The 10,724-nt window shown below is 42.6% G+C and overlaps 1 pseudogene; it reads left to right on the top strand.

Annotated features, from left to right (window-relative positions):
* The first annotated feature begins 1,545 nt into the window (after nt 1-1,545).
* LOC125163972 (ADP/ATP translocase 2-like) lies at nt 1,546-2,444 on the top strand (annotated as a pseudogene).
* Nucleotides 2,445-10,724: the final 8,280 nt, after the last annotated feature.

Genomic DNA, 10,724 nt, shown 5'->3' with positions numbered 1-10,724 from the left:
CAGAAGGGTGACAGCTGCGGAGAGGAGAGGAGTGTAAGTAGGAACCCAGCACCATGGCCGCTTTTGACTGCACGTGCCTTCCAAGAAAACGGGCTGCTGCTCCCCTTCTGCCTCCAGTATCTTATTTAAGTTCCTCTTTTGGTCAGGTTTGACCTCCAACCACATAGGGAAGGGAACTCTGGGATTTTTAGTTTCTAGCTTAGCCAGACTGGCAATGAAATACACCAGCGCTGCTGCCTATGAGTGAATCCTAACACTCAGTATTGTTGAGTTTGGGCCGCACTTTATTATCACGAGCCATGCAGCTTAGTTTTTTCTACGACTCGCTTTTGTCTTTTCGTCGGGGTTGTTAGCTTTGGTTTTTGAGATTCCATCCTGCTGATCCGTTCGCTCTTAACTACTATAGACAGAATTCCAAAGTATGAAAATATATATGTATTTTATGTATCCATTTCAGTAGAATTAGATATTTGGGTTTTTTCTTTTCAGATTTTGCTTCTATGAACAATGTTTCTATGACTATTATATATGTCTCCTTATCTCCTGTAGCACATATACCCAGGAGAGACACTGTGAGGTATAGAATATGTTATGTGCAGCTTTATTACATAGTGTCAAACTGTTTTCCGCGCAGATTGTGCTCCCACTGGCAGTGTGTGTTTCTGTTGCTAAACATCTTCATTATGAAGACACTTGACATTGTCAGATATTTTTAAATTTGCAAAAGCAAGGAGGCATAAAATGGCATCTGATTTTGATTTCAATTTTTTTTTGACTTAATTATGAATGAGACTGGACATCTTTTACATATTTTTTCACCATTAGCATTTCCTCTTTTATGAAGTAACTGGTGTATCTTTTGTTCTGGTTCTTTTCCTTAGAAGAGTTCTTCAGCAATTCTGGATAACAATCTTTTATTGATTGTTTATATTGCAAATATTCTTTCTCAATTTGTGGCTTGTGATCAGTTTGAGTCATTTCTGCTTTGCTGCTCTACTTTATCGACCTACCCCTGTTCCATTTCTACACTGGATTGTCTGGTCATGTTCTTTCTAGTGTCTTTTGATGAACTCCTGGAAAGCCCAAATTTTAGTGTGGTAAATGTGGCCTTCCTCCCCAACTGCCTGGTGATTTGGGGTCTTGCATAAGGAATCCTTCTTTTCTTCCATATTGTAAAATATCCTATATTGCCTTCTAAAGTTATTCTGGTTTTGCCTTTTGCAAAGTGTTTAATTTCCCACAGATGATGTGATACATACTCCTTTATAATTGAGCTTCCATACATGCGTGAGTTTGTTTCTGGCCTCTGGTCTGTTCCATTGGTCCTGACATGTGCAAGGACAAGTGTCCCCATCTTGTTCTTCTTTAGCATTGCCTTGGTTTTTCTTATCTTATCTAAAAAAGCCATTTGCTTTCCTGCATAAATTTAAAAATCAAATTGTCGAGTTCCCCCAGAAACCTCTGTAGTGATTTGTGTAGACTTAGGGGACAACTGAACTCTTTACGAACTACTCTGCCATCTCCTGCCTCCTCTTTCCTTTCAACATGACCAGTGCTGCTGTGTCCTTTGTCGAGGACTTCCTGGTGGGTGGAATGTCTGCGGCCACCTCCAAGACCCCTCGGTAGCACCCATCGAGCGGATCAAGCTGCTGCTGCAGGTGCAACATGCCAGCAAGCAAATCACCGCAGATAAGCACTACACGGGCATTAGAGACTGTGTGGTTCGTATCTCCAAGGAGCAGGGAGTCCTGTCCTTCTGGTGTGGTAACTTGGCTGGCCAATATCATCAGATACTTCCCCACTCAGGCTCTTAACTTTGCCTTTCAAGTTAAATAGAAGCAGATCTTCCTGGGTGGTGTGGACAAGAGAACCCAGTTTTGGTGTTACTTTGCAGGGAATCAGGTCAGGTGGCGCCTCTGGGGCCACGTCTCTGTGTTTTGTGTCTCCTCTTGATTTTGCCCATAGCCTTCTAGCAGCTGACGTGGGCAAAGCTGGAGCTGAAAGGGAATTCAGGGGCCTCCGTGACTGCCTGGTTAAGAACTACGAATCTGATGGGATTAAGGTCCTGTAGAAAGGCTTTAATGTTTCTGCACAGGGTAACCTCATCTACTGAGCTGCCTACTTCAGTATCTGACACTGCAAAGGGAATGCATCCAGATCCCAAGAGTACTCACATCTCCATCAGCTGGATGATCGCACAATCCGTCACAGAGGTTGCTGTGTTGACTTTCTATCGGGTTGACACTCTTTGTCGCCGTGTGATGGTACAGTCAGGGCGCAAAGGAACTGATATCATGTGCACAGGCATGCTTGACTGCCGGAGGAATACTGCTCGTGATGAAGGAGCCAAAGCTTTCCTCAAGGGGGCTTTGTGCAATGTTCGCAGAGGCCTGGGTGGTGCTTTTGTGCTTGTCTTGCATGATGAAATCGAGAAGTTCACGTGAGTTATTTCCTGGCTTTTTCACCCTGTGAACAGGCATGTTGTAGCATATAACATATCTTGAGCATTCTCGACAGACTGTTGGGTATCTATTTATCAATGTCAACTATTGACTGGTTGGAAATGGGAAGCAATACTATTCATCTGACCAGTCTTCTCCTAAAGCCATTTCCATGATGATGGGACTCAACTGTCATTTTTTCAGTCACTCCTGATAAACAAATTTGAAGAAATAAAAAAAAAAAAATCAGAAAAAAAAAAGAGAAGTCTTTACAGACTGCTAATCTGTTCCCGCTGAATCTGTTCTTCTGCTCATGAGCTCATGGCTGCCATCTGAAGACTCTCTCACCTTTCTTGGCACCTAGTTTTGGCCGTGTGTGGCAGAGTACTTGCAAACTGATTGCCATTATTTCCGTCTGTGAACAGCCCCGGGTGAGTCTGCCGGATGGTGAGAGACACATGCACGGTCTGTCACCTCATAGCCAGGCTTTGCTGTATACTAACTTTGACCTCAAGCAAGGTGCCTGAGGCACCTCATCTCTAAAATGAGGATCATAATAATATCCACCAAACAGTGTTGTTGTAAGGATTAAGTGAGCTAACATAAAGTAAAGCATTTAGTGGGGCACCTGGGTGACTCGGTGGGTTAAGCATACTCCTCTTGATTTCGGCTCAGGTCATGATCCCATGGCTGTGGAATTGAGCCCCGTGTTGTGACCTCTCTCTCTTAAATAAATAAACTTAAAAAAAAAAAAAGTAAAGCACTTAGAAGAGAGCCTGGCACATAATAAACTCTTTGAGGGTCAGTTATTACCATTATAGTGCAAAAGATTGCACATTTTGGGCTCATATGGAGAAAAACAAATTTATTTGCCCAGAACATAGAGTGTGTGCTTAGTTGGGAAGAAATGGCTGGGAAGGCAGGGAGGAGCAAGTTTGTAAGAAGCCTTGAATGCCTGCCTCAGATATACGGATTTTTATTCTACAGATATTAGGGATCCATTGCAAGTTTTGAGCATTTAAGAAACATGATGAATGTATTCAAATATTTAGATAAGTTCTCACATTCATATTAAATGGTCCCCCATAATTTTTTCAGTCTCTCTAACTAAAGACTGATTGGAGATACACTTGATGGCAAGGAATCCTAAAATGGTCATTTATTTTGGGATGGAGTAGTTGGATGGGTTTGCTTATGTTTACACGGTTGGATTGCTGTTGCTTTTGCAATGAAAGCAAAAGAATCTGTGGTACAGTTTATGTTTGAGAATCGGGCAACTTAGATCTAGCCATTAAGCAGTGTGGAAGACATAACCTCCTTGGTTATAGCCAGGGCTGTGCCAAATAGTCAATATGTTTGTATACATCTTCAACAGATATTTATTCTACTTGGGTTTTATGGTAAAAAGGAAATAGGCAAATAGAAGACATGATCTTCACTGTTTAAAGTTTATAGTCCATTGAGCAATAAAGACCAATAAATAGCACCTGTATGGTAGATCATGGTAAATGCTACACAATGAGAGCATCCATTGGATATTTGGATTTAGAGAGATATGAGAGCTGAGATCTGATGATGGATGATTCAGAATTTGCCAAAGAAGAGGAGGCTGGGGGTTTCAGACAGCGGGAACAGAATGGATAGAGACCTAGAGCAAGAAAAAACCATGGAGAATGTTTTATAATATGTATATACGGGGGCAATATCATTGGCCGTTACTAATAGTCTCACTTCTTCTTGAAGTTATATTATGGAACAGGGTAATGAAACCAGGTGGGCTGCATGAAGCCTGCAGGCTGTGGGTTGCTTATCAATGTATTAGATTCTCACTTAACTCTCCTTCGATAGGGGAAACACACCTAAGAAATAAATCACTAAGAACCTAAATAGGTAGTGTGGGGGCACAGGACAGACTGCCCCCAAATGTGCCACATAGTGATTATTTGGATTAAAGTTACTTAAGAAACAGCCAGTGTAAGAACACTCTGACCCCCTCCTGCTATGGCTCCAAAAAGCAGGAAATAAATCTCCTGTGGGAAACGTGCCCTCCCTGCACCAGGAGATAGAGGGACATCCATTTTGTCAGAGACAAAGAAATTCAGAGCCAAAGAAACCTATCTAAACAAATCCTGTTACTATTCTAGCCTCCAGCCCAAATTTTATTTAGAACTCCTTACGAAGCTCTTGAATATAAATTTTCTTTGTTCTGTCAATTCCTCACAGATTAAAAACATTTTTTTTAACGTTTATTTATTTTGAGAGAGAGAGACAGAGACAGAATGTGAGCAGGTTGGGGAAGAGAGAGAGAGGGAGACACAGAATCCGAAGCAGGCTCCAGGCTCTGAGCTGTCAGCACAGAGCCTGATATGGGGCTTGAACTCATGAACCACGAAATCATGACCTGAGCTGAAGTTGGACGCTTAATCCACTGAGCCACCCAGACACCCCAATTCCTCACAGATTTATGTTTCTTTGTCTAAAAAGCATAAAAGTGCATACCTTGGTCATTTCTTTATTTTATTATTATTTTATTATGTGGCTTCAGTGTGCATGTAATTAAACTTTGGTGCTTTTGGTTTGTTTCATTCTTTTTCCTGTTAATCTGTCTCACGTCAATTCAATTCTTGTACCGGCTAGAAGAATCTTGAAGGATAGGGAAAAATTTTTGCTCCCTGAGAGATGGTTTAGTTACTAATTTGAAACCCAAGTGAGAAGGAAGGGTATCCATGATGATACATGTCAAGATTTGGATGTGGAAGGAAAAGAGGTCAAACAAAAGTCTTATGAGTTATGCCAACCAATTCATGGGTAGAGGATTTTCTGTACTATTTATATATACATATGCTGTCAGACACAGTGAATTTCAAGTATAGGGGGCTCTAGGGTATTTGGTTTTATAATATTAGACTAACCAACTGTTCTCTCATGCTTTATGTTGACGGTTCTGCCTGGCATGTAGTAAGTGCTCAATAAATACTAGCTGCTATTATTATTTTATCAGTATTAAGAACAATATATGATTCAAGGTAACTTAACAATGGAATCACGTAGAAGGCTACAATGGGAAAACACTGCATATGTAGCTTGTTCTTGATTCTTCTTTCTCTCTCCCATAGTTATTTTATTATTCATGGTTATTTCTACACAAAGGGGATACAGAAAGATGTGACTCAGTTTCAGTGAAAGATTAGTGTTGGAAGTTGTGCAATTCTGATCCCCCGAACAAGCCTCAGTTCCATCACCACCCCCAAAACAGTGAGTGTTGGTGAATTACAGACCAGAATGTTTTTTAATAAAGGTGCTCATGGGGAACTGCTGAAGTTACAGGACCAAGGGTCAGATTGGCTCAATATTAAAGCAAGGCTGCTACTCTGATGTGAGTATATTTAAGAAATATATTAAAGGATGGATCAATGCAAAATGTAAAGCAAGCTACACATAAATTTGGGAAGAAAAATCCCTCAGGTCCTGGAGCTATTGGGAAGACTTAAAGACAGAAATAAAACAAACCCTCCTCCCTTACTCTCCCATCCCTAACTTCACCAATACAAGACCCTCCTCACCCCCCTCCCCCCCAAAAAAACACCTTACAGACTTTCCAGATTATGAAGGAGAAAAAAATTTATGTTTTATTTTATAATTTGGCAGATGAAATGGAAGGAAAAGTTTGTAATGAGTCACATATGTTGTATTTATCATAAATAGATTTTTTGTTTCAGAGAAATTTGCACCATGTTTATGAAGCACAAAATTTAAATGGCATTAACTCATTTATTTGGGCATCTTCTAAATATAGATTCTAAGCAAAGAATACAGGGGATACTGGGGACACAGTTGTGAACGACAGACAAGCTGACTTAGTGTTTAAAGGAGGAGATGATCACGAATCAAATAACCACGCAAGGAAATGTCAAAATGTAACCGTGGTTATGCCACAGATAAAGTGTGTAAACTCCTCTGAGATCATGGAGTGGGACATTTGACCCTGTTTGGGACCGAGAGTGTTGACTGAGTTCTGAAGGATAAGTAGGAATCAAATAGGTAAGAAGGGTGCTGTGGGGCTGGGGAAGAGTGACCTAGAGAAGAAAAAGACACACAAAGACTTTCTGTTGGGAGGAGCTGATCTGTTCAAGGCACTGGGAGCAAGGCCACATGACAGAGCTCAGGGGACACAGAGCGCAGAGCAAAAGGAAGCTACACAGGAAGGTAGAAGGCAGTAATAAAAGCCCTAATTATATTCTGTTATTGTTATTATTATTACTAAATGTTTATTTTTTTTTTTTTTTAATTTTTTTTTTCAACGTTTATTTATTTTTGGGACAGAGAGAGACAGAGCATGAATGGGGGAGGGGCAGAGAGAGAGGGAGACACAGAATCAGAAACAGGCTCCAGGCTCTGAGCCATCAGCCCAGAGCCCGACGCGGGGCTCGAACTCACGGACCGCGAGATCGTGACCTGGCTGAAGTCGGACGCTTAACCGACTGCGCCACCCAGGCGCCCCTTAAATGTTTATTTTTGAGAGAGAAGGAGAGACACTGAGAGGGGTAGGGGCAGAGAGAGAGGGGAACAGAGGATCTGAAGTGGGCTCTGTGCTGACAGCAGAGAGCCCAGTGTGGTGCTGGAACTCATGAATCATGAAATCATGACCCAAGCATGACCAAGAGTCAGATGGTTAACCGACTGAGTCACCCAGGCACCCCATTTTATAATTATTTAAAAAAAAATTAACATTTTACTTTTAAGTAATCTCTATACCCATCATGGGGTTAGAACTCACAACCCTGATGAGATCAAGAGTTGCTTACTCCATAGGCTGAGCCAGTCAGGTGCCCCTAAAAGCCTAGATGGCTACTTGGAAAACAGGTCTGCATTTCTCAGCTCCTTGTGGCTATGTTTTGTCCAATGAAATTTAAGCAGAAGTACTGAGAGTAACTTCCAGGAAGTGTCCTGAGAATGAAAAGACATGTCCTTTCCCCCCGCTTCATCCTTCCTGTTGGTAGAAATTTGGAGACAGCAGCCATTTTAAAACACGAAGTGATGTTGGGATAGAAATCCCCTGCAGGACAGATAGAAGGAACCCAAGTCCCTACCAGTGTCAAGAGTCATACTGGACTTGGCCTGACTACCTAGACTTCTTAGAGATAGAAATAAAAATATCCTTCCCTTTGGGTGCCTGGGTGGCTCAGTCAATTAAGTGTCCGACTTCGGCTCAGGTCATGATCTCATGGTTTGTGAGTTCAAGCCCCATGTCGGGCTCTGCTGACAGCTCAGAGCCTGGAGCCTGCTTCAGATTCTGTGTCTCCCTGTCTCTCTCTGCCCCTCCCCTGCTCTCTCTCTCTCTCTCTCAAAAATGAATAAGCCTAAAAAGAATAAAAAAAAAAAAAAATCCTTCGCTCTTATTTAAGCCACTGTTATTCAGTTTTTTTCTGTTACTCACAAATGATCTAATGCTAACAGGTAAATGTGGGGTCTAAGAAGTCTAGATTTGACCTAGCCAAATCCACAGAGTTCTTCAACTTATTATTTTTTTTAATGTTTATTTTAAGAGAGAGGGTGATAGAGAGTGAATGGGGGAGGGGCAGAGAGAGGGAGAGAGACAGAATCCCAAGCAGGCTCCTCAGCTGTCAGCACGGAGCCCAGTGCAGGGCTTGAACTCAGGAACCTCGGGATCAAGACCTGAGCCAAAACCAAGAGTCAGCCACTCACCTGCCCCCAGAGTTCTTCACCTTTAGTGTACCCACTTATTTCTGCTGCTTATTTCTTTGTGTACCCCTACAGAGGGGAGGAGACTGCTGCCAACAGGATGTTCTATTTGGTTGTCCTTGACTCCATTTAGCACTGCTGTGAAGCCATCCACGTGTCTTACCAGGGTGGGATCCTGAGGAAATATTTAGGCGAAGTGTGAAAACGAAACTATTGTACGATGAAGTTAAAAATCTATTCCACAAGATGAAAGTACGTCTTTTTGTTAAGTAAGCGTAAGTTAAGGAAAGCCTCCTTTCCCGAGGAGAAAATGGGATCTTTTGGAGGAGTGGATGTCAATCAAAGAGAAGACAATCCAGGAGAAAGAGATAAAGTTCTATGCCTTTCCCTTTGTCTGTGCAGATCCTGGTGAACTTGAACTACTGGCTGTACTTTCTTTGAAGGGCAGGAAGCCCCGGATAAAACACATTCTACATAGCATTATTTCATGTTTCCTAGGCTACGACAACTTGAGGCAGTGTTTTTCAAATTTTCTCTAAGCCATGGAATACTTTCTTCAGTAAAGGCTTACTTGGAAGCTGTGTGTACATAAAGTTGGAGGGCCTGCTGCTTTTCTGATGGCAGGGACATCGGGGGTATAAAGGCCTGCCTGAATCCCCTCCAAATCTCCCTCCAGCTATGGCTCCTGGAGAGGTTTTAGCCGGACACCTTAGGGCTCCAAGAAACACAATTTAAAAAACAATTCGGGAAGGTGCCTGAGTAGCCCAGTCCGTTAAGAGTATGACTCTTGATTTCGGCTCAGGTTACCATCTCTCCATTAGTGAGAATGAGCCCCCAGCAGGGCTTTGCGCTGACAGTTCGGAGCCTGCTTGGGATTCTCTCTCTCCCTCTCTCTCTGTCCCTCCCCCAAATGTGTGCCAGAGTGCTCTCTCTCTCTCAAAATAGATAAACATTAAAAAAAATAAATTCTAAAACAAACAATTTAGGGGCTTTTATGGGGGCATAATGGTGGCTACAAAATAGCATTTTCTGCCTATCCTGAAAAAGTATATCCTGACTTTCCTTGGAAAAAGTACATCCTGACTCTGATTCTTCCCAACTTTTTTCTCGTCATTTCTGAATGGCGTCAGCTAAAATGTTACCTCCTCGAAAAGGCCTTTCTCAATTACCGTGTCTGGAGCAGCATTCCTCGATTACTCTTTATCAAATCATCATGCTTGACATATTTATTTGTAGGACTTTTCATTCTCAGACAGTTTCTTGTTTATTTATTCGCCAGCATGTTTTTCTCTTCCCTCCTGGTATGATAAACTCTATGAGAGTCTGTTTTGTTTACTGCTCTATCCCCAGTACCTTGCAAGGTATTTGGCATAGTGAATATGCTCAGTAAATTTTTTTTTTTTTCAAATGTGTCAGTTTCCTGGGCTTGCCTTTAAGAATTACCATAAACTGATGGCTTAAAACAATACAGTGTATTCTTTCACAGTTCTGGAGGCCAGAAGTCTGAAATCAGGTGCTGGCAGAGTCATACACCCTCTGGAGGGTTTGTGAGGAGAGGTCTTTCCTTGCCTTTTCCAGATTCTGGTGGCTTGACATTCCTTGGCTTGTGGCTACACAGCTCCAATTTCTTTCTTTTTTTTTTTTTTAATTTTTTGTTTTCAATATATGACATTTATTGTCACATTGGTTTCCATACAACACCCAGTGCTCATCCCAACAGGTGCCCTCCTCAATACCCCTCACCCACCCTCCCCTCCCTCCCACCCCCCGTCCACCCTCAGTTTGTTCTCAGACACAGCTCCAATTTCTGCCTCTGTCTTCACATGGCTTTCTCCTCGACCTCTCTGTGCCTTTCCTCTGTGGACACTTGTCATTGGTCCACCCAGGTAAGCCAGGATGATCTCATCTCAATATCCTTAACTTAACTACAACTGCAAAGTCCTTTTCTTTTTTTAAGTTTATTTATTTTGAGAGAGAGCAAGAGAGCACAAGCAGGGGAGGGGCTGAGAGAGAAGGAGAGAAGGATCTCAAGCGGGCTTCACGCCCAGTGTGGAGCCCAATTTGGGGCTCCATCTTACATCCCTGAGATCATGACCAAGAGTCGGACACTTAACCGACTGAGCCACTCAGGGGCCCCGCAAAGTCCCTTTGTCAAATAAGGTCATCTCCACTGGTTAAAGGGGGTTGAATATTGACATCTATTTTGGGGACCACCATTTGATCCACCACAGCAAGCACATTTGAAGGATGCAGGAATGAACAAACTGATTAGCTCCTTGGCTCCCTATGTTGTCTGCCATTTTCCTCTTCTGGGAAGAGGAAATGTGAGACGTCTGGGGTCATGTTTCCTACCGCTGTTGGTGCCCAAAGTGATGGCTCTACCTCTAGCGACCACTAGGGCAGGGCAGTCAGCAGGGAGAGCAGAGACACTAAGGTTTCAGACAACTTTCACAACGTGGGGTCCTCAATGACTGTGCCCAGGATGCTATCTCTGGGCACTACTGACGCCCCAGTGCCTCTTCTGGTAGAAGGTGTCACACCTGGTGACTTAACATCTTCTCTAACTACTGAAGGAGGAGT

The sequence above is a fragment of the Prionailurus viverrinus genome, chromosome B1, assembly GCF_022837055.1.
Source record: "Prionailurus viverrinus isolate Anna chromosome B1, UM_Priviv_1.0, whole genome shotgun sequence".
Classification (NCBI taxonomy): domain Eukaryota; kingdom Metazoa; phylum Chordata; class Mammalia; order Carnivora; family Felidae; genus Prionailurus; species Prionailurus viverrinus.
This window is presented reverse-complemented; position numbering and strand designations above follow the sequence as displayed.